General features: G+C 37.7%; 1 long non-coding RNA gene across 2 annotated transcripts in view; it reads left to right on the top strand.

Annotated features, from left to right (window-relative positions):
* Positions 1-23,028, top strand: part of LOC132020555 (uncharacterized) — a 215,021-nt gene that overhangs the window by 22,253 nt on the left and 169,740 nt on the right. For both annotated transcript variants that reach the window (XR_009405028.1, XR_009405027.1), the window contains exon 2: positions 3,318-3,419. This is a non-coding gene — a long non-coding RNA (uncharacterized LOC132020555). The remainder of the gene's footprint in view (positions 1-3,317; positions 3,420-23,028) is intronic.

Here is a 23,028-nt window from a genome sequence, read left to right on the forward strand (position 1 = left end):
TGTTAAATATGTGCTCTTTTTTTTTCTTAATATAGCAACAGATAATCCATACAAGTCCCCATCCATATTTCCTAGAATCCTCATTTGCTAGCACATGCCCCTGTGGCCTTTTGTGTGCATCCTAGACTGACGAAATGTTCTCAGCTTCTATTTCTTATTTTTTCATTTCAAGCAGACACATAGCACTGGGAGTCTCTGATCATATTATTTATCCTTCTAAATGAAACTCTTGACAGAGTGCTGCCACATGTCTTTGTCACCATTTCTGTCCCTCATGTTACTGTTGCTACAGGCCATGCAGCAATGAGGTCCTTGGTACCTTGTGTCTCCTCCTCTCTGACACCACCTGAATCAACTTCTTTCTGGCTCCTTAATTAAGTCAACGGAAACTTTCTCTCCAACCTCCAAGGCACTTTTTTCTCTGCTTTGGTAGCCCCATCTATTTATTCTGATTTTTCCTCATGCAAATGTGTAAATCAGAACCCAGCATGACCTGGGCCTACTTAGGGGATGAATTTGATGCCATCTTAACACAGGACCATGTCACATTGCATAGTTTTTGATGTTTTTAATTTATTTTTTGTTTTATTTTTGTCTCTTTATTTTTGGATTATAAAGCCATTAATGGGAACAGTTTGTCTTGGTCATTGTTGAAGCTTTAGTGTGCATGTCAGAGCCTGGTGTGTGGTGAGTACTCAACCAAAACCTGAATGAAAATGAGATATTAACCCATTCCCAGAATGGTAGTAAAGTGGCAGTTTCCACAGATGGATAGGTATTTTTTTTCAGATGTGGATATCAGAGACATTTAATCACTTTTCTAAAAATAAAAATCACAATTAGAAATATTGCCAATATGGAAAACCATTGGTAATCAGTATATAAGAGCAAATACAAGCTCTAACTGCCTCTCTAGTGAGCAGAGTATTATAGTATTCCAATCAATAAATTTTTTTTTCAAGTGCCATGGCTTTAGGAAGTACAGTAACAGTACCCATTACATAAAAAACCAACATGCAGTGCTTGTGCTATGTAGCTTTTCAGGAGCAGCCGTTTTTACCATTTTCATTGTCTTCAATGAAATCAATTCAGATGACATGTTTTCTGCTTCCCAATAGCTAAAAATTTTTTATTCCATTTTTAAGTTTTAAAAAAGTTTTAAAGGTATCTCTTAGATGACAGGAGAATATAAGATTTATGAAAAACCCAGATCCTTTTTGTAGGCTGTGTTGACCGACATTACGGGGACATTACTACAGAGTGAAGCAAGAGAGGTGGAATCCTAAGTGATATGAAACTAAGGTTGGAACTGGAGTCACTGTTTTTAGGAGTCAAACTTATACAGATGCTAGAGTTCACAGAATAAAGTGAAAATGGGAAAAGAAGTACCAGGTCAATAGTTAAAAATAGGACAGCGCTAAAGCTGTGAATGGCAAATTGGTGTTTGGTGAGTATTCATTCTGGACATAAAACCTATTAGTCCTGTCTTTAAGAAGTTCAAATCCTAAACATATATTAGCTGGTACTAATGTACTATGTATGTGTATGTGTATAATTGTGTCTATGGACAGTGAAAGATACACAGTTCATGGAAAGATGTCCATACAAGATGGAGCCAAGTGGGAAATTGTTTTTGAATGAGAGAACAAATTTTTTTTGTGGATACATGTTGATTCCTTCTTTTTACAATGAGTTTTACTGTTTTTATCTCACCAAGTTATTCTTTACAAACTTGGGGGCTAGGAGAAGAAAACCTTTTTTGATGTGAAGCATTATTTTAGCCCTGAAAAGGACAAAAAGTCTTTGGTTAAATTATCAATGTAACCCATGGGCCCAATTCATGAAAATATGTATACCAGCAACTTAGCTGTTAAGCTGTCTCCCGTGCCTGCTCAGTGAATGTTTCAGAGTATGCTATTACCCCACTAGTACTATTCCATAGTGCTTTCAGAACTGATGTTGAAAATTTTTGAGAAAATCTCTGTAAATAATAAAGTCACCATACCATAGGTTTCAGCACAATGTATGTTACATCTAGTAGGAAAATTTACTGACATTAACATTAGGTTTTATCTGACACGAACTCTGGTTTATTTCTCTCTTAACTGTAAGTGGAAGAAGCTGAGTTTAGTTTTAACTGCTAAAATTGGCGCTTTGGTGGATAAACTTCATCAATATTATTGATCAGATGAAATTGTTTTGTAGACCTCAAAGAAATTTCAGTTCCATTAGGAGCCTCTTGCTCAAGAGTTTTAGCTAGAATTTGATGTCTCTTAGGACCTAGGAATAAGCAGAGAGAAGAGAATACTGGTCTTTTTCACTGTGGGTGCAGGACTCATCTTTTTTTTTGGGCAAAAAGTTGTTTTTCAATCTTTTAAATTAATACTATTATGTTTTGAATGCATAAAGAGCTTCATTGTCGTTAATTATTATGGAGGTGATGGTGGTGATACAATCAAGTGACCTTAACAGGTTTTAAGCTTTGTTCCTCATTCCTAGTTAACCCAGCATGACTTTTTCCTGGTATTTTTCACATTATCAAGGTCTTGGATCATCAAGAAGAAAAACGTGAATGAAAAAAAAAATCTCTCCAGATATTTTAAGATATCTTAATTCATAAAGTATTTTTGTGATCCTTGGGCACTATACTTTATTGGATCAGACACTTTCATTAGAAACAAGTCTGTTGGAAACAGTATTTGCATGGTTGGTAACTGAAAGAATTGGTAGGCAATCTTAATATGTGATTTTGGATTACCATCTACTATGATATGTAAAATATAGGCACTTCAATGGCTGATTTCCTAAAGGGGTGAAGACATAAGGAGTATCATTCATTTCTTCTTTCTTTATTTAGTCAATAAATACTTACTGAGTATCCATCATGTGCCAAGTACTGTATTAGGTGCTGGAAATACATCAGTAAAGAAAGTAGACAAACTCCCACGGCACTTACATTTTACTCAGGAAGACAGACAGTAATGAAATAAAGCAAGAGCACTGTTGGGATAAAGAAGAAAATACTGCAGATGAGAGGGTCTGGTCACTAAAAAAATGTGAATTCCCGAGAAGGTCAGTAGATAATATGTGTATAATGACCATAATAAATCATGACACGGTAGTATATCATATAGTTACTGATCATCTGGGTACTTGATATTTACTAAAGTGACTTTCTTTTTCCATAGCTTTTTATTTGTATTTTTTTCTTTAGGCTTTCTGTTTTATAGAGCATCCAGGTGAGGGAGCAAAAAGGTAGAATTGCAAAGCTTTTGATCTCACACTTTTCTTAGACATGAATTCCTTTCTCTTTGTAGGTGATAAAATTGAGGCTCAGAGAAGTTACCAGACTTGCTCTGGGTGTCACAGTGAGTTACAGCTAAGTTCAAGTAGCTCATGCTCATCCCCATGGATTTCCGGTGAGTGGTGCATCTTTAGGATTTGGACTTTCGTTGTCTCACATGTGATCAACCCTGAAATATCCCAAGGTCTTCAGGATCCAGGGATTATCTTTTATTTAATACCTAATAACAATTTAGAAGCCCCCTTTCCATTCCCATATCAGGAGGGAGTCTAGCCTTTAGAGGGCTTTCATGTGCCTCTTGTCTATCTGGCTTTGTCAGTAGACTCTAGTTGTTTCACAACTGCTTCTCCAGGCTGCTAGAAGTCTCCTCACTTTGCTCAAGTCTCAATGTGGACACAGTTCATTTTCCAAGCACTTCTAAGACCAGGCTGTGTAGTTCATAACACTTTATAAACAATCTGGGGATAATAGAAGAGAATTACTCATCAGAAAGGGAAACATAGCCTGGATGTTAGCTAACCCTGGAGTTCATTGGTTAAGACATCTAGAAGAGGTACCTTATTATTCCCTCAATCTTCCAACCTTCTCCTATGCCCAATCCTAGCACCATATTGCAGGGACCAGTTTAACACAACATGGTCTTTGACCATGTTGCTCCTACCTGGAGCCTTGGCTGTTAAGTCTTCACTGGCTCTAGAAAGTCAAGAAAATTCTTTCTTCTCCAGGAGACGCACTTTAGTCCATGGTGATAACTTTTGACAAAACCATACAGAGCAGTTAACTATTTATGGTCCCATATTTTCCATTCCAGATTTGAATTTAGGCTTCATTTTATGTGGTCAAAATGCTCTAAGTAAGAAGTTTTTTGAAGACAGAAGAATACACTCCTTTGAATGGTGCCTTCACTTACAGATAAAATTTTATAATATAAATGGAACCAAAATAAAAAGCTGTTGGCAGCTTTGAAATAACCATCTTATATACCTAACAATTATCTACCAAAATTTCCATCTTACTGGGTCAAATCTCTGAACATCTTCTTGCACAATCTATAAGTTTTCCTGCTTCTCAGCTAGTTGCCTTCCATGACCATCTTCAAAACTTGTTTCAAAACCTAACCTTTCCTGGAAGCCTAGTTAGCCTCATGTTTCTTTAATTAACACTTTGTCCTTAATACGTATGTATTTATTTTGTATGATGCCATTTTGCTGTATTTTGTCATTTGTACAAGTGTGTTTTTCTCCTAGTTAAAACACAAATACTTTAAAGGAAGTTACTTTGTTTTAAGGTCCACTGACTCCCTGTTTGACAATAATGCTGATGCTGATTTAGTACTCACCAAATGACATATTTCTTGTCAGCCAAAACTTATTGTTTAACCCCCAAACATTGCCAGAGGCCTTAGATTTACTGTATTGCTATTTCCATTTTGATGTCTTTCATTTCACCTTCCCACTGAATTTGTCTGGAGCTCAGTAGCCAGTGCTTGTCATATGGATTTGGGCATGACATCCAAGTGAACTTGTCAAATTCAAGAGTATTGTTTAATCTCCTGTGACATGAGAAAATTTAACTTTAAATCTGGGCTATGATTTTTCTATTGTATACTTGTATAATTTGTATTGTATAATGGAGAGCCAGGGAGCTAAACAGGCACTGCTTGATACAGGAGGACTGTAGAGTCTTCTGTGGGAGGGCAGGAGGAGTTGGGTGATCTGAAGAGGCTAGTTAGTGGGAACTGTAAGCAGAGCCTGAAAAACCAGTGCTGGAGAGTGTAGGGCCAAAGGGATCACACCTACCAATGGGTCTTACTGAGAGTGGGAAGATGAACTAAGGAATAGAATTTGCGAAGCCCTGGCCACAGCATCCTCAGGCCTAAGAGTGGCCTGAAAACAGAGCTTGCAAGCAGGGAGATGGGGAGATGGGATGAAAGAGCAGGAACTCAGTTTTGCAGGTCCACAGTGAGATGGAGAAATATCTGAACATGGTGTCTGTTATTTATAAAATAAAATGGTACAATAAACATACTCATTATCCATCTCTGTGCCCAGCTTATCCTATCCTTCTTTTAATATTTAATACCATGTGAAAAGTTTAGGGAATTTTGATTTTCCACTGTTTGAATTCATAAATATGCTCAAAAATACTGTTGTGTATCTTCAAAGGTTTTGGTCATTTGTTTATTCAGATCATATTTTTTCTTATAAAAAGGAGAGTTATCTCTGACTGGGAGGAAACCACAGTAATCCATGGTAGGAATTTAGAATGTACATATATATAATGATCTTAATATTAAGCAAAACTACTCTGGGTGTCAAAAAATATACATACCTCTACTTATTTGATGAAATTGATACATAGCTAGAAGAATACAGGGAAGATTCAAATAGGTTAGATTTGACCTCATTTCTACCTTTTTTTTTTTTAAGATTTATTTATTTATTTTTTTAGAGATTTTATTTATTATTTATTTGACAGACAGAGATCACAAGTAGGCAGAGAGGCAGGCAGAGAGAGAGAGAGGGAAGCAGGCTCCATGCTGAGCAGAGAGCCTTATGTGGGGCTCAATCCCAGGACCCCGGGATCCTGACCTGAGCCGAAGGCAGAGGCTTTAACCCACTGAGCCACCCAAGCGCCCCTAGATTTATTTGAGAGAGAGAGCATGCACACAAGTGGAAGGGGCAGAGGGAGAGAGAGAATCTCAAGCAGTCTCTGTGGTTAGCATGTAGCCCAATGCAGGGCTTGATCTCACAACTCTGAGATCATGATCTGAGCTGAAACCAAGAGTCAAATGCTAAACCAACTGCACCACCCAGGCACTCCAATCACCTCTACTCTTAATTAACTTTTGATCTGGGCAAGTTACTTAGCCTCTTCAAGTCTCTATTTGCCATCTGCTAAATGAGGCTGGTGATAATAGTATTTGATTTTATAGGGGTATTGAGAGTTTAAAATGAGTTAATATATGTAAAGCTTGTAGAAGAATGTCTAACACACAGTGCCAGAGAAATGTTAGCTATTATTACCATTATACTCCTTTTGTCTACTTCTACAGTGAATTTCTGCTTAACGTAATTGGAGGTAAAGAGATTTCACTGTTAATTAATTTTACAAATATTGAAAATTGAATTTTCTTCTTTTCTTATGAAAAAATATGTGTGTGACATTTGACATGCACATGTGCATATGTGCATAAATATGTGTGCATATTTATATGGTGATTTTTAATGTGTGTTCTTACTTATTTCTATAACACTCCATAAAGGATTGAATTTTCTTTTTCAGTAATGCTGAAAATATTCTACTCATGGGGCAAGTTCTTTCTCATCTTAACCACCAGGGATAGAATGTAATTCAAATGCAGGAGCAATTTCGGTGAAGGTGTGAGCCCAGAGTTTCCTTTATATTAGGGCCAAAGGAATAGTTTAATTTTCTCTTTGTTATGTTTCAAACACATCTCAAGCTGTACTGGGAATATCACTGTAAAATAAAGGGGCTCTTGCAACTCAGCACCTCCTACACACAGCTAATTAAATAGAATGAGAGGCAAGGAGCAGACAAGAATCAAGCTCATAAATATTACACATTTTTATTAATAACATACAAATGATCTTAATTAAACCTACACTTCCAGTGAGTAACAGTCTCACACGCAGGTTTGTTCCCTTGTCCAGGGGTTCTATGATGAGTGGAAATGTCCTGGAATTTTAATATAAAGAGACTCTCCTGGCTCAACAGAGTCTCCCTGTTCTCCGTCTCACTGTAGCTTTTCCCCAGTTCTAGGACCCAAGTGACTAAATCAAAGACCCCTGTCTCCTCTGGGCTTTAGATAAGCCTGAGTTCCTGGAGACAAGTCTTATCATTTAGAAAAGATTTCAAATCAAAGCACATATAATCCGCAGAAGTCTAAATTAGGTTTCTTTGTGTTAACTATTCTTATTGCCCTCTTTATTGTCCTTACTTGAATTTGTGATTACATACTTCATCCTGTGATTATTTTTTAAAAGATTATCTCCCTTACTAGATATAGGCTCCTAAGATCACAGAATCTATCTTGTTCACATTCCCCTGCCAGTGCTAAACTCACTTCTGACCTTCTTTGTCGGGCTGGGGCAGGCTAAAGCTAGGGATTTTATAACTGCTTATGACTGCTTCTTTTTTAAATTGGAAAAGAATTTATAAACAGTACAATTTATACTTTGAAGCATATACTTTCATGTGTTTTGACAGATGTATGGAGTCATGTAATTGTTACCATAATCAAGATAGCAGTTACCTCACTCCCAAAAGTCTCTCATGTACCTCTCTGTAGTTACTTTCCTACTTTGCTTTCATCCCCAGCCCCTGGCAGCCATCAGTTTGTCCTCTGTTCCTATACTGTTACCTTGTCTGAAATATTATATAAATGGCCTCATACAGTGGGTAGTCCTTTGTGTCTGATTTCTTTTATTTAGCATAATGCTTTTGAAATCCATCCACATTGCTTTGTGTATCAGTGGTTTGTTTCTTTTTATTCCTCAGAGGAAATATAGTGGATTCTTAAAAATTATTTCTTGAAGGGTACGTGCACCTGAATGTTTATAGCAGCAATGCCCACAATAGCCAAACTATGGAAAGAACCTAGATGTCTGTCAACAGATGAACGGATGAAGAAGATGTGGTATATATATATATATATATATACAATGGAATACTATGCAGCCATCAAAAGAAACGAAATCTTGCCATTTGCAATGACGTGGATGAAACTAGAGGGTATTATGCTGAGTGAAATAAGTCAATCAGGGAAAGACAATTATCATATGATCTCCCTGCTATGAGGAATTTGAGAGACAGAGTTGGGGGTTTGAGGGGTAGGGAAGGTAAAAATGAAACAAGATGGGATCGGGAGGGAGACAGACCATAAGAGGCTCTTAATCTCACAAAACAGACTGGGGCTTGCTGGGGAGAAGGAGGTATGGAGAGGGTGGTTGGGTTACAGACATTGGGGAGGGTATGTGAGATGGTGAATGCTGTGATGTGTGTTAGGCTGACAATTTGCAGACCTGTACCCTTGGGGCAAATAATACATTATATGTTAATAAAAATAATTAACAAATAAAAGAATAAAAACACACACAGACATACACACAAAATTATTTCTTAAATATATAAAAAGAAATATAGACCTGGAAGCACATCTACAAGTGGACTACTTGAGAAAGTCTAAGCATCCTTATCTTCAAATACTTTCTGAATCCCTGAATAATATTTTTATTACCCTTTAATGGTAATCATAGATTTTAACACCAGGTCTTATTTTTACTTTCAGATATTTTGATGGAATAATTTGCTAAGATAATGGAACTATTTAAGCCCCATCTCTAGTGGAAATGAGATCATTTTTTATTTCCTATGAGTTAGCATCTGGATATTGTCCCATGAAATCTTTAGTGGACACCCTGACATAAATTTGAGGCGAGCTGATATTTTTCAGCATAAATTACCCCTTTGGGACAGTGGGTACATCATTTGTCAAGTAAAAATTTCACATTTTAGCTAAAATAGTGTGAAAATGATCTTATTTGGATGTTAAAAAGGAGAATTTCAAATATATTGCTTGCCTAACCCTAGCCTTAGAAAAATAAAAATCAATTTTGAATGCCTCCTAAAAATGTTATCTGAGATCCTCCAAGAGTATTTTCCTTGGTGCTTACTAGGACCATGACAAGGGGAAACTTTGGTATTTCAAGGAGTGCTAACATTGTCATTGTGATGAAAGGGAAATCAGGTCTGATCTTTCTAGAATGATATAAAAGATCAAGGAGAGACAGAATGTGTAAGAACACTAGATTAAGAAGATGATGTGGAATCTATGTATTAGCCAAGTGATTTAACCCCTCAGGATGGTGGTAGTCTCTGGTAAAACAGGTAAATAATGAAATCTCACCTATCTCTCAGGTTGAGGTTTTTTTTGTTTTAAAATGGAACTACAAGTACTACTAGTAACCACATCCTTTTTAGATGGTCTGTTCTTTCACTAGAGACAGTCCTGTCTGGTATTTGAACATCTTGCCCTCTCTCCTAACTCAGCAGTAGAGATCACTACAGGGAAGATTCTTCACTCTGCTATTTTGCAGTGAATGTCTGTCTCCCTGAGTACAGAGGAACCTTATTACAAAAAATGCCTTAGGTTTTAACTCAAAAAGGATATATGATAATATATAAGATGATTTGTAAAATTCTCCACATTTGCTGTGGAAAATTACTAAACACACAGGAATTCTCCTAATATCTTTCCTCTTTACTTACGATGACTAGGCACTGTGCCGAAAGTATGCCATGTATTATCTCACTTCATCTTCACAGTGAATGATGAAGTAATTCCTTGTCATTTTATAGATGCATCCATTTTCTTTTTGGTCTTCTTCTAGTTTTTCTTGTTGTAGCTGGCTTTCGTGCTTGCAATTATTGTGAAGCTGTTGGTTTTCAAAGCTACTACAGAGCTCTGGAAGGTGGAATGGGAATAGGGCAAGTTAAAACTTTACAAAGCTTGCTATTCTTATCAAGATGCAGCATTTTTTGCTGATTAAATACTCTTCAGATTGTTGTGAGCCTTTGGCTCATTTCCAGAGTTCTGAAAAAGTTTGTTTTGATACACTTTTCCCATGTTCTCCTTGGAGCAGATTTTGGGGGTCCTATTTGTACCATTCCCACTGATGTCCTGGGAGTGATAGTTTTTAGCATGGGAGGTAATGATTAATCAGAGCCATTTCTTCAAAAGTTCTCTTGTAAATACATTATAAATACATTTTAAATAAGGTTGAATTGATCAAAATTTGGTCAAAGACCATTTCTATCAGAATCACCTGGAAATTCATAAAGGATGCAAATTACTGAAGCACCTCAGTCCTGTTATACCAGTTTCTCTAGAGAGAGAACCCTGACCCTTCTATTTTTCACAAACTCCCATGTGATTGATGTACATGTACAAACTAAAATTGAAAAACCATTGCCATATGCTATTCTACAATTGGCATAATTTTGTGCTTACCCACTAAATGCTGGGTTGTAAAATTGATTTGGGGCATCTTAAAATTCAGCAATAGGAATTTTGACAGATAATTACTTTCCTTCAAATTTACATGTATCAGTGATATTTCAACATTGTCTTTATATAAGTGTCATAATAATGAAAATATCTAAGAATTGTGTTATTAAGTATCTGCCTTCTGCTAAGCATTCATGGGCTTTTATTACATCATTTAGTTCTTAAAGATATGACTTTTTAACCTCATTTTAAAGGTGAAGAATCTGCCGAGGGTCATATAACTAGCAAACTGGAAGAACTACGACTTCAAAGAAATATCTCTCAACCCCAATCCCGTGCTTTTTCTGTTTTACTTTCCTGGATCTCTTAAGCTACATCTGTATTAGAATTTTCCCACTTGAGCATAAAATTATTATTCTACCAATAGATTCACAACACTGACTCATTTCAATTCTTTTTAAAAACTTTAGAACATTAGATGTCTTATCTTTTTATAATGCAATCTGACACCTCTTTGTCTGAAAGTTATAGAATAATTGGCAAATAAAGTGACTTATATGGCACAGGCTTGAAATGTGGTATGCATGAGCAAGGCAGTGAGATGATTTGGAACCTCTGTGTGGGCTGAGGGCTGAATTTCACAGCAGCTCTAAAATGAAGGTGAAAGAAAGGAATTGAGGCCCTTAAACAAAGCAAATCAAATTAGTTCAAAGAAAAGGAAATGACTTTGTAGATTAATAGACATGAGCTAGCATGTACATGCTAAACAGCCTCATATTTTTAAATGACTGTATGTAATTTTCTCAAGGCTGTGGGAAATGGGCATATATTTTAAGAGATTATTTTAAAAAGTATAAGTTTCCGCAATGAGCTGGCCAGTATTTCCTGGTGCTATTTCTTAGAATTCTGGATTTGGGTCATTATGTGTCAGAAAGAGAGAACATGGCACAGAATGGTGCCCTGTAGTCCCAGATGTGACCTAGAAAATTGGCTGACCTGACTTTGAGAGCTGGCAGCTTATGATTTTGATCTCACTCTTTATGTGTCTGCGCAAAATTCCTATCAGTTATATAGCATAGTGTATTCAGAGGAATCCAAGAATTAATTTTGAATTAATATTGTGTTTTGAATTTTATCAGATTGGTTCATGTTCATGTACATGTATATATTTCTTAGTAGATATCAACTTTTAGATAATTAGACTCAGCACTCTTTGAGACCAAATACTGTGTTCATTTAGCCTTCTACTACCAAAACCCAACACTGTGCCTGGCACAATGTAAGCACTAGATCTATTTGAGGAATGAATGACAGTTTGAGTCTATCAACAAGATGCAGATTGGCAGATTATATTTGTCTCATTTTTTTCAACATATTACTTTGGAAGTAGAATTTTTCAAGAATATAGGTCATAATTCAGTAAATGTAAGGGTAAAGAAAAACATTAAAACAAAAAGCCACGGACCCATCTAGTTTAAGAAAAATAATGTTATAGTTAACTTTGAAGACTCTTGAATATCCAAACTCTTTATTCTTCACTGTATGTCTCACCTCCAGAGGTAGCTTCTGTCCTGAGCTTTTAGTTTATTATTCAGCCTATTTTATGCTGGAATTAAGTATTCCTATTGTTATTATTAAACCGTTGCTCTTTTTCATAGAGGGAATAAGATTAATTTCTGTTTAAAGCAACAGTAATGGGGCACCTGGCTGGCTCAGTTAGTTAAGTATTGCCTTTGGTTTAGGTGATGGTCTCAGGGCTCATGTCATGATCTCAGTCCTGGGATCAAGCTCCATGTTGGGTTCCCTGCTAAGTGGAGAGTCTGCATCTGCCCCTCCCCCTTTCTCTTCTCCCCTTCCCCCTGCTCATGCTCTCTCTGTCTCTTGCTCTCTCTCTCTCAATAAATAAAATCTTAAAAAGAATGAAAGCAATGGTAATCATTATTGATGGAGTGAAAATCCATAATGGGTGTGATATAAAAGTCAAATAGGATAATTCCTTCAAAATTTGTTTAGATCGTAATAGGAGTTTTTATAGTCTTCCCTCAAAGGAGTAAATAATATCAGAATTTCAGTTTCCTTAATGGGATGAATAAAGTAGAGATTTTGGTGAGGGCTATTCTTAGTGTCACTGTATTCCCACTGGACCTCACATGCTGCCATTGTTAATGAGAGTCTTCAGTGGCTGGAGATATGTTACTTTCTAGACATGCAGGTCTGTGGCATGGAGAAACGTGGCCACAATTCCTGTTACTGAAATACCTACTTCTTGAGGATTCATTGATCATGACAACAGCTATTCTACCCTGTAGGTTTGGAAGCCCTGAACCATGTTTGATAAATCAAAGCTGTTTTCCTATAGAAGATGAAAGAAGTGATTTGCAGTTTAACTGATAGCAGAGTTTGTTTGAGACCACAAGAGAGAAAGGACTCTCTTAAAACCTGATTGACTTCTTTGGGGACTTTCCAGAAGAAGGAAGATTTTCTCTTGTTTTTCTTTCTTGTGGGAGTGGATTTCTTACTTTTTTACTGATCTTTTTCTCTGAGTGGCCAAGTTTTTTTTCTTTGCTCACCAAGAGTGAACAAGGTAATCCTTTGAATACCCTCAAAAGTGGGCCTGGTCAGTTTTGCTTTGCCATGGAATGAATGTGATTCAGTTTTTTAATACCTTGATATTGGAGATGTGGTATTGGTATTCTTGTTATTATATTGATAACATATATGCATTAGTTTTATTCATTTTTTTTAAAGATTTTATTTATTTATTTGATAGAGAGAGATCACAAGTAGGCAGAGAGGCAGACAGAGAGAGAGAGAGAGGAGGAAGCAGGCTCCCTGCCGAGCAGAGAGCCCGATGCGGGACTCGATCCCAGGACCCTGAGATCATGACCCGAGCCGAAGACAGCGACCTAACCCACTGAGCCAACCCAGGCGCCCCAGTTTTATTCATTTTATATTAGTTGTATTCATGGAGATCATGTAGCACATTCATGAACATCTAATGTATACTAGATTCTGGGAGCATAGCAGTGTATAGAACAGTTATAGTCTCTGTCTTCAAGTCTTCTCCCTAGTCTGTCTAGGGAGGCAGACATAAATTCTAAGTCAGTAAGTGCCATGAAGGAAAAGGATACTTCATCTTGCTAAGTGTTATAGAGACAACCTCCTTTCCACATGCTTCATATTTTTTTGTAGAGAAATACCAACTAATGTACCATTCCTATCTCCTCTCAACTGGGCTTGCCTACCTTAGCTCTTCCCTTCCCTCTGCTTTTGGGGTGGGCCTGTCTGTTCAGAGCCTCTGCCTCTGAGGTAGAGTGGGTTTGGGGTCTTCCAGGTTTCTAATACTGCCTTGACTACATATGGCTATTTAATTCTGCAGTGTAGGTTAGGAAACCTATGATGACATGTATCTATGCTACATTCATCAGCCTAGCCTTCAGTGCTATTATGTTGGTACTTGATCCTCATCTGCTTGACTCCATTGTCTCTCTAAATTAATTGGGAATTTAGTGGAAGAGATGTTACTATTGGTTCCTTCAAACTTCAACATTAAGCATCAGTTTTGATGATTTTACTGGGAGAACTAATGAAGTCTAATTTCCGGACCAGTGGTTTTCAAATTCTGCTTCTCAAAGGAAAACGGACTGTAGCGAGCTAACAGAGCTAAATCTTACCTCTTCCCAATGCTTTCAGTGAGATCGGGTTTGCTTGAGACTATTTTATACATTAGGCTTCCGATAACAATTCTGAGGTTAAAAGGAATTTAAGAACTGGTGCCTTCAACTTACACCTTTTATTTTAGACCACAATCCAGAGTAATAATTATATTTTGTATTATACACACTAATATGTATTATATATGTAAATTATAGACCTTGCTATCTCCATTTCATTCCAATCCACTCTGTTCCTGTTCTTTACATGTCATTCAGTTCCTTTCTATTTAATACCATTAGAAAGAAAAGTTCGGTTAAAACTCACTACATTGATTCCACAATGCTCATGACATGAACTTTGGAAAATTCTGCATCAGACCACGTTTATTTTACCAGAGGTATATACTCTGACATGCCTCTTGTCTGTCAATGAATTGACCTTCTCCTGATGGGCTCTCTTTTGCCTTATGTACCTTATTCCTTTTGATGTTTAATATGCTGTTTTCTGAATGCACATAAATTAGGGTTAAGCTTATTAAGAAATTATGGTCATTTCTTAAAAAGTATTTTTTCATCATTGTTATTATTACTGAGACTTTGAACAACACAGAAATAATGTGTTACATTTCAAACCTGGAAAACATTAGTAAATATTTCTCTTGAGTCTCATTTTAAACCTTATTATTACTACTCTTTGTTTTGGGATAATTTTCTATCAGATCACAGCAGTGAATAAAGCTGACAGAATTCTGAAGTTCCTAGAATTTATACTCTACTGGAGTATTTCTTTTACATAAAGAAATATTCACACAACTCATATTTTAGTCTGAATTATTTATGTGAGCTTATTTATCACTACTATTTCATTCTTGACAGTATCAAGTCCAGAAAGTGGCAGTTGGATGGGGACAAGGAGGAACATATTTTTGTGCTTGAGCTGGTGCCAGACAGTTACAGGTATGGGTGGAGTAGTGAGAAAGGGTGCTAGGCAGTATGGCAATATTGGGCACAGGAAGTCGAGGCATCCAGAGGGATATGAAATGCTCTGAAAGGGAAGTAAGAAGGCATCAAAACAAACAGGGCTTCCTTCCTGATATAGTGTTAGACCAGCCCTGTCCCCTAGTCTATGAAGCTGACTTCAAAAACAATAAACATTGAGAAGTTAACTTTGCTCTCCAAAATTGGACATCTAGTTAGGGGAGTTTCTGATAAGGTACAAGTGATCTATTCCCAGATGGAGAAAGAGGAATGCGCATACCTGGCAAAACTTGGCCTTACTAGGTGCCAGGTTGAGTCCTCTTTCTTGCCTTCTTCAAGTCACTGCTTATTTGCTTAAAATGGGTGGGAGAAATAGGCAAACACAGGTGCTGTCTACATTGGCAGCATGGCTTCTCCTCCAGATTCAGGCTCTCCCTGGATGGCACTGGCTGGTAACCGCAAAAATGAAGATCTAATCAAATGAATGCTGGCTCTCTGCCCACCACTAACTGGTTTGATTCAGCATCCCCATTGTTGATAATAAAACACAAGTGAGCCTTCAGTTTCTTGTCTGCTGGTTCCAAAACCAGCATTTGCTGCAGGCTGTCTCACTTGCCATTTTGTGGTGTCATGGAAAGAACACTTGCCTAAAATCAGCAGCTGGCTTCTTGTCCAGGTTTTGCCTCCAATGTATTGTGTGTGTCATTTAACCTCCTTGTGCCTTATTTCAAATGGAGATCCTGACTCCTAAATTGGCAAAGCTTTGTGGTTCTTTATCTTAGGAATTTGTCAAGGTGTAAAGTAGAAAATGCTTAAATGAAATTCAACGCTCTGTCTTAAAATCCTAAATGGTTGAAGGGTATCCTGGAGGAGCTAGGGAGTGGGAAAGAGGCAATAAGACTGGAAGGAGAGACTTCTGGTTACCGGAAGGGAAGGAGAGAGAGAGCCTACCTCCAGGACTTGAACTCTACTCAGGAGGTTACAAGGTCTTGGGAGAGAGGTGTTGATAAGCAGTAAGGTGCCCTTAGGTAGCTTATGTTCTACCACTGTGTTTCTCAGCCCACATAGGATTTCTACCCTTGGCAAAGAAGTAGCAGAGCCAGGGACAATAGGTCTTTCAGCCAAACCAGTGTGGACTCATCTCATGCCTGACAATCTGAGGTACCTTCTCACCTGGGAGCTAGGTAAGACCCCAGTGCTTTATACCATTTCAGGAGGGAGCCCTGAGAATGCCCAAGGTTTAACTTCTTCACAGTCCAATAGGAATGGGACTTGGAGTCAGAATTAGATGCATTTAAAGAAAGCAAAAACAGTGGATGCTTTACTTTTACATATCTGAGTGAATGGACTAAAGTTTATGCATGTGTCACTATTCACTGAGTGAAAGCTCTCAGAAGACCTTGTAATTCCTTTATGAATCCACTGAGCTTCTCTGCTTGGACATCAGAGCTCCATGGTAGGCAAGGCTAGCCTTGGTGCAGTGTGGGCAAGGCCTGGAGAGAAAAGAAAGATAAGCAACATAAGGCTTGGAGTCCTGTGCGTGGGTGGGTGAGCAGCTGGGCAGAACGGGACAGGGCTCTGAGAGCCCATCACAGAGGAATCACCCCACTGGAGGCAGCATGGGGGTAAAAATTCTAACACTTCATTCACCAGGGCCCCTGGTACATATAGCTAAGCCATTTGGGCCGATAGGTTCTCAGGGCTTACTCAGCCCCAAGTTCATGTCTGTTTTCCTGACTAAGGCCAATAGACTTTCTATCCTTTAACAGAGAGACAGGAACCTCGAAGACTTCTGCGCCAAAGTTTCTCTCTTGCTGTAATGGTTTCCTGAAAATAGAGACTTTGCCTTGGCTCCTAGATCCAGTTCTCCGTCCATACTTCACAGTTCCCAGTCAGTCATGGAAAGAGGAACAGGCCTAAAAATAACCACCAGCTGGGTCCACAAAGTTCAGCAGGGTGGCGTCTGTAGCAAATGGAAGAAGTTTGAAGTCTGTCTTTGTGGTTCTGGAAACTCAGCTGTGATGCACTTGCCAGAAGGGCCCTTCAAGTCGTGTTATTCTTAGTGTCTCTCAGGGCAGCCTTTGCAAAGGCAAGTTCTCTCTGCCTGAATGTTACTAAGGTCACCCAAGGATAGCAGCTTTAGGAAAAATAGGAAGAAGCAAAAGAAAATGTATGTTTAGTGCATTTTCTCGGGTCCGTTTGTTGCTGATCTCTTTTCTTGCACCCTTTCTCAAGCCCCTAGAAGGCCCCCTCCACTTCCACAGTAACCAGGGGAACTCCCATGCCTGTGCTCTTCCTGGATGCCCAGGCTTGCCCAAGCCTGCCTTTCCTAATACCCTCTTGTCCTGGATCTCACTCTCTCTTCTTTATCAAAACTGATATCTGTCTCTAAGGGAATAAAGCTAATCTGATGGTTTAAAATTACTTCTTATAGAGAGTGTAGAGCATTGTTTTAAATTGTGGTAAAAAATGCACATCAAAAAACTTACCATCTTAATCATATTTAAATATATAATTTGTGTTTCTAAGTATATTCACATTGTTGTGAAACAGATCTCTAGAACATTTTCATTTTGCACAATTGAAACTATATCTATTAGTTCCCATTTTCCCCCATTCCCTCCTCTGGTAACCACATTTCTACTTTCTATATCTATAAATTTGATTACTTTATATACTTAATGTAAATGGAATCATGCAGTATTTGTCCTTATGTGACTGGCTCAAGGTTCATTCATCTTGGAGCGTATGAAGAATTTCCTTTTTGGGGCAGCATAGTATTCCATTGCATGTATGTAGCACGTTTTGTTTACCCATTCATCCATTGTTGGGCATTTGGGTTGTTTCCCTTTTTTGGTTGTTGTAAATAGTGCTGTTATGAACATGGGTATATGAATATTTGAGAATATGTCAATTCTTTCAAATTTATATCCAGAAATAGGACTGTTAGATCACATGGTAGTTCTATTTTTAATTTTTTGAGGAACTGCCTGCCATACCATTTTCCATAGTGGCTGCATCATTTGACAATCCCAACTGTACACAGGGTTCCAATTTCTCCAAATACCCACTAATACTTGTTATTTTCTGGTTTGTAGTTGCGGTGGTTGTTGGTTATTAGTAGCCATTCTAATGGGTGTGAGAGTGTGGTTGCATTTTAACAGAAGATTTTAATGGTTCAGCCTAAAGGAATAATGATGGTATTGATTTTGGGCTTTGTCACAGGCCATGAGGAATTATTAGATGTTTCGATTAGGAGATTCTTATTGCATCCTTTAAATCATATGATGAAGACCTTAGCAGAATCATTATATTACCTGAGTGACAGCTCCCCTGCCCCTAAAATCTAGATAAGATTACCTTTTCTATACCCCATTCTAGAACTGAGGAAGACTGATTCGTGATACAGGATACATGCAAATTTCTGGAGGACTTATGTCTCATGGTGTTATCTCTGAATCTGTGGTTTTTCTTATGTTATGAACTTTTTTTAAGACTCTCCTGACTGTACCATTCTTGTTTTGTTCCACCTGAACACAGATACAGAGCTGATTCTCCTTTTCCACTGTCTACAGGAATAGCCACTCATTCACAGCTTTTCTATATACAGGGGACTGAAGTTTTGAGGAGGGGTTTACATTGCAGAAAAGCAAGCTATTTAAGATGGAATATTAACACTCCCATTCCCAAAAGTTCTTTGGACCATCCTGCCTCAGAGCATTGGTTTTCCCTGCTGTTCTCAGCCCCAGATCCATGGGTCATATTCTCCCCAAAGCCAACAGACTTCTCTTTTTCTTTTCTTTTCTTTTCTTTTTTTTTTTTTTTTTTTTAATTTTTTTTTTTTTTTTTTTCAGAGAGAGAGGGAGAAAGAGTGAGTGAACACGGGCAGACAGAGTGGCAGGCAGAGGCAGAGGGAGAAGCAGGCTCCCTGCCGAGCAAGGAGCCCGATGTGGGACTCGATCCCAGGATGCTGGGATCATGACCTGAGCTGAAGGCAGCCGCTTAACCAACTGAGCCACCCAGGTGTCCCAACAGACTTCTCTTAAAAGACAGACAGGAACCCAAAAGCATATCTCTACCTGTAATGGTTTTCTGAAGCTGGAGACTTTGCCTTGACTCCTGGACCTAGTTCTACTTTCACACTCCATAGTTCCTAGGGATAACACAGTCTCCTCACTCTTGTGTACACAGATCAACCTGTAAGCCCTTTACAAACCCCAAACCTCAAAACATTCATCTGAACAAAATTCTTATTACCCATTTATGAGTTCAGAAGACCAGTAGAGATCTTGAGTTTTCTTTAGCAGATATACTCACTCTCCTTGAGAAGGAAAGGGCTAGAAATAGCCTTGTTTTCTTCTGATACCCAAGAAAACTTTGTGATTTCATATTGCTGATAACCATTTTGTTTGGATACATTTGAGAAAGCTTCTTGGAATAGTTGAGCTTTGAAAAAAATAGGATTCTGACATGTGTATTTCCTTTCTTTCTCTTTTCTTTTCTTTCTCTTCCTTTTCTTTTCTTTTCTTTTTCCTCTTCCAGATAAAATCAAAGCTAGCTGTGGCTCGGTTAAGAGTGTTTCTCAACACTGACTCTCTTCATTTCAAGGACTCTCTGCATTAACCTGTGGGAGCTAGACCTGTAGAGTCACTGTGATGTTGGCTTTCTTACTTCGGCAACTGTTTTGTGCCTCATTCCCACTGTGGGGGGGGGGGGGCGGTTGTTCGTGTCAGGAGGCTAACAGGGATATTAGCTTCTGTAGCTCTCAGCTGTGATAATATACCCCTTGGATAATAAATAATAAATCCCTACATGGTTAAGACCTCTGCTCCCTCCCTCCCGGCAGACATCCTAGTAGGGAGTCTGGCCTGAACACTGAAAGGTTGTCATAGAAGTCACATTTAGTTGCTTCCTCTTACTATATATGGTAGGCTGGAAATGGTATCATGAAGTTAATCTTGTAATCCTTTTCTTCCTACTAGGAGAGCAGTGGAATTCTGTGGGCCAGAGAAATGCAGGCAGCTGGGGCTTGAGCTTTAAGCACCAGTGTGATAGCACCTGCCCTTCTGTCCAGTCTCATTGGCCCTTCAGTGTTGAGAGTGACGTAGTCAGAAGGCAACTGGAGATTTCAAAGGAGCCAGCCTGGGGTCACTGGGAGAAGGAGAACATATCATGAAGCGAATAAAGGGGAATAATATGTCACCAAATTTGAGAGCTAAGAAAAAAAATTGTTCAATACAGCCTAATTACCCATAAGTTATCTTAGCTATGCTGTCTACTTTGAAAGAAGTTGTAAATAGAATAGGATACAGTAATGGGAGGGAATGTCTCCTTCTCCTATTAAAAAAAAAAAAAAGACTTGTTGTTTCTGGGATGCATCATACTCCCTCTGATAATCTTATCTCCTCTACCTGAAACAATTTATCTACCTGGATCTCTCCCACTTCCCTCTTCCCAGTTTCCCCTAGATTCCTTCTTCTGGTCCTTCAGATTTCAACATAGATGCCATTTCCGTTGGGAAACTTTCTGAGACCCCAGCAGTTTGGGCAAGGTGCCCAGTTCATGTCATGATACTTATCACTGAGGATAGCAATTGGATCTGTCCTCACTGATCTTTTCTGTCATCTCTGGACTAGGGTCTGTATCTTATTCATCATTGTACTCACAACACCAACCAATAAATGCAAGGCAGCCAATAAATATTTGTTGGAAGGAATAGATGGGCAAGTAGAAAAATATCAATAAAATTTAGTACATTTAAAATACAATTTAAAATTAAGTATATGGGAAAATAGAAAAATAGCTATTTTTCAAGATTTCTTTAAACTAGATCCAAATCCTTTATTAAACATTTTCTATGCAGGAAATCTAGGTTAGGTTTTCCTAAAACATGTAAGGGCTCATTGAGGCTATGAAAAATGGCTTTATTAAGGAATGAATCTTTGAAGAGTGAACCAAATAAAACTTGGGCATTCTGTGGAAGAATGCAGTAGAGTATTTTGCCTCACAAAAGCCAACTTTTCAGCTCTGAATTTTGCTTTCTTTTACAACTTTGATTAATGTGTTATCATCAAAATTAAAGGGAATAAAAAGCTTTGCTATGAAGGAATTGGGCCCTATGAGTATCTTAGTTGTTCTTCTACAACGATACATAAGTGGTATACAGGTATATGTCTGCATAAAAATTTATAGACTAGGAATACACATCTTTGAATGCAACAGACTTCATTTTTTTGTACATGTTTAACAAGAACTGACAATATAAGGTCATTTTAACTTTTGAGATGAACTCTTAGAAATGAAGTCTGGATATTATTCATTCCATTACTCTTCCCACTATTTTTAAGTGCTTATTCTGCAGTGCTTAACTTTGAACTTTACCTTGAGATATACCTTAAAACATTTTCTTTATGTTATTACTCCCAAATGGAAGTAATAGGAAAAAATTAACACTAATAACAAATAATTGATTTTTGAACCATCATTTGATCTTTATCAACACATTTTATTTTTTTACTTTTATGAACTATGTCAGGCATAAAAAAGAACAGAACAACATTTTATTTGAATTTAGATAAGTCATTACAGTAACTTGATTTTTTTCCTCATCTAAAACACTTTTTCCTTTTCAGTGTTTACTGAAAGTATCAGAAAGCCTTACTACTATTTTATCTGATAAAAGCATGATTTCTGAGATAGCCACAAAAAGGTACACCTTTTTTATGAAAAGTTTCAGTATAAGATTGCATGGCCTGTGAGCGGTAATTGAATTTGAAGCTTACCGTATGGGATTCTGCAAAATAAGATTGCAATTATGTAGAGTCCAACAAAAAATATACTTCCTGACTATATGAACCAGGATTAGGAAAATGAAAACTCTCACACAGTCTAGAGTTATCAGTGAGAAGCCATGATGAATATTTTGTTTTTAAAATTCCTCCATCATTTATTTATCTTTGAAAAATCTGGGAAAGGATAATCTCAACACATCAAATACTCATGTGACCACTAAATCCTCAGTTGTTTTAAAACCCAGAATATAACCTTCTAAATGGGTTCTAAGCTTGCAAATGATACCTTCTCATCCTTATTGATACACTTGATAAAAATAATATTAAAATTATATTCTTTCATTTATATGTTTGACTTTCTGTGTGTGCTGGACCCTGTGATAAGTGCCGCCAGAGATCAATGAATTGGCCAGGGCATCTGCCCTTTGGTGCTCATTGTCTAGTGTGATTCTTTATCCACCCAAATGGTAGAATTCTTCTTGATGAAGCAGTGCACTAAACTGAATAAATAGAATTATTCCTCATCCTTAACATGGAGATAATAGGAACAACCTTACAGGATTATTGTGAAATTTAGATGTGGTAATACATGTAAAATGTTAGAATTTTAGGGGTACCTGGATGGTTCAGTCAGTAAAGCATCTGCCTTCAGCTCAGGTCATGATCCTAGGGTCCTGAGATTGAGCCCAGCATCAGGGCTCCCTGCTTCTCCCTCTCTCTCTCCCTGCCACTCCCCCTGCTTGTGCTCTCTCTGTGTCAAATAAATAAATAAATAATCTTTTTAAAAATGTTAGCATTTTAGTACATGGCACATAATAGGAGCTCAATATGTTTCAGATAAAAAATAAACTTAGAAAATCAAGGAACTCAATAGTTGTAGAAGACCTTACAGTTTATCTTAACAACCTAGTCTCCTCACTTTAATGTGGAAGGGTCGGTATCTCAGTGAAGTTAAGTAGCTTACTCAGAGTTGCAACTTTATTGTAAGCAGGCAGAACAATGGAATCTGTGATCTCTTGATTTCTTCCTCACTGAAATTTTCACTATAGTAGCTGCCAGAGAAGTTGTGGGTGGGGGAGAATAGCATAATTGTTCTAAGCACGTGGCAGATACTCAATAAATGCATATTGCATCAATATCGAACAAAATCATTACCTCAAGGAAAAATTCTAACAGCGTAAGAGCTTTCAAAAACTTGATGACACACGGTTGGATGTTTGTATTCTAGTTGAGCATAGTCTGATTTCTTAAAGATATCACATTGGCTGG

The sequence above is a fragment of the Mustela nigripes genome, chromosome 6 (assembly GCF_022355385.1).
Source record: "Mustela nigripes isolate SB6536 chromosome 6, MUSNIG.SB6536, whole genome shotgun sequence".
NCBI lineage: Eukaryota > Metazoa > Chordata > Mammalia > Carnivora > Mustelidae > Mustela > Mustela nigripes.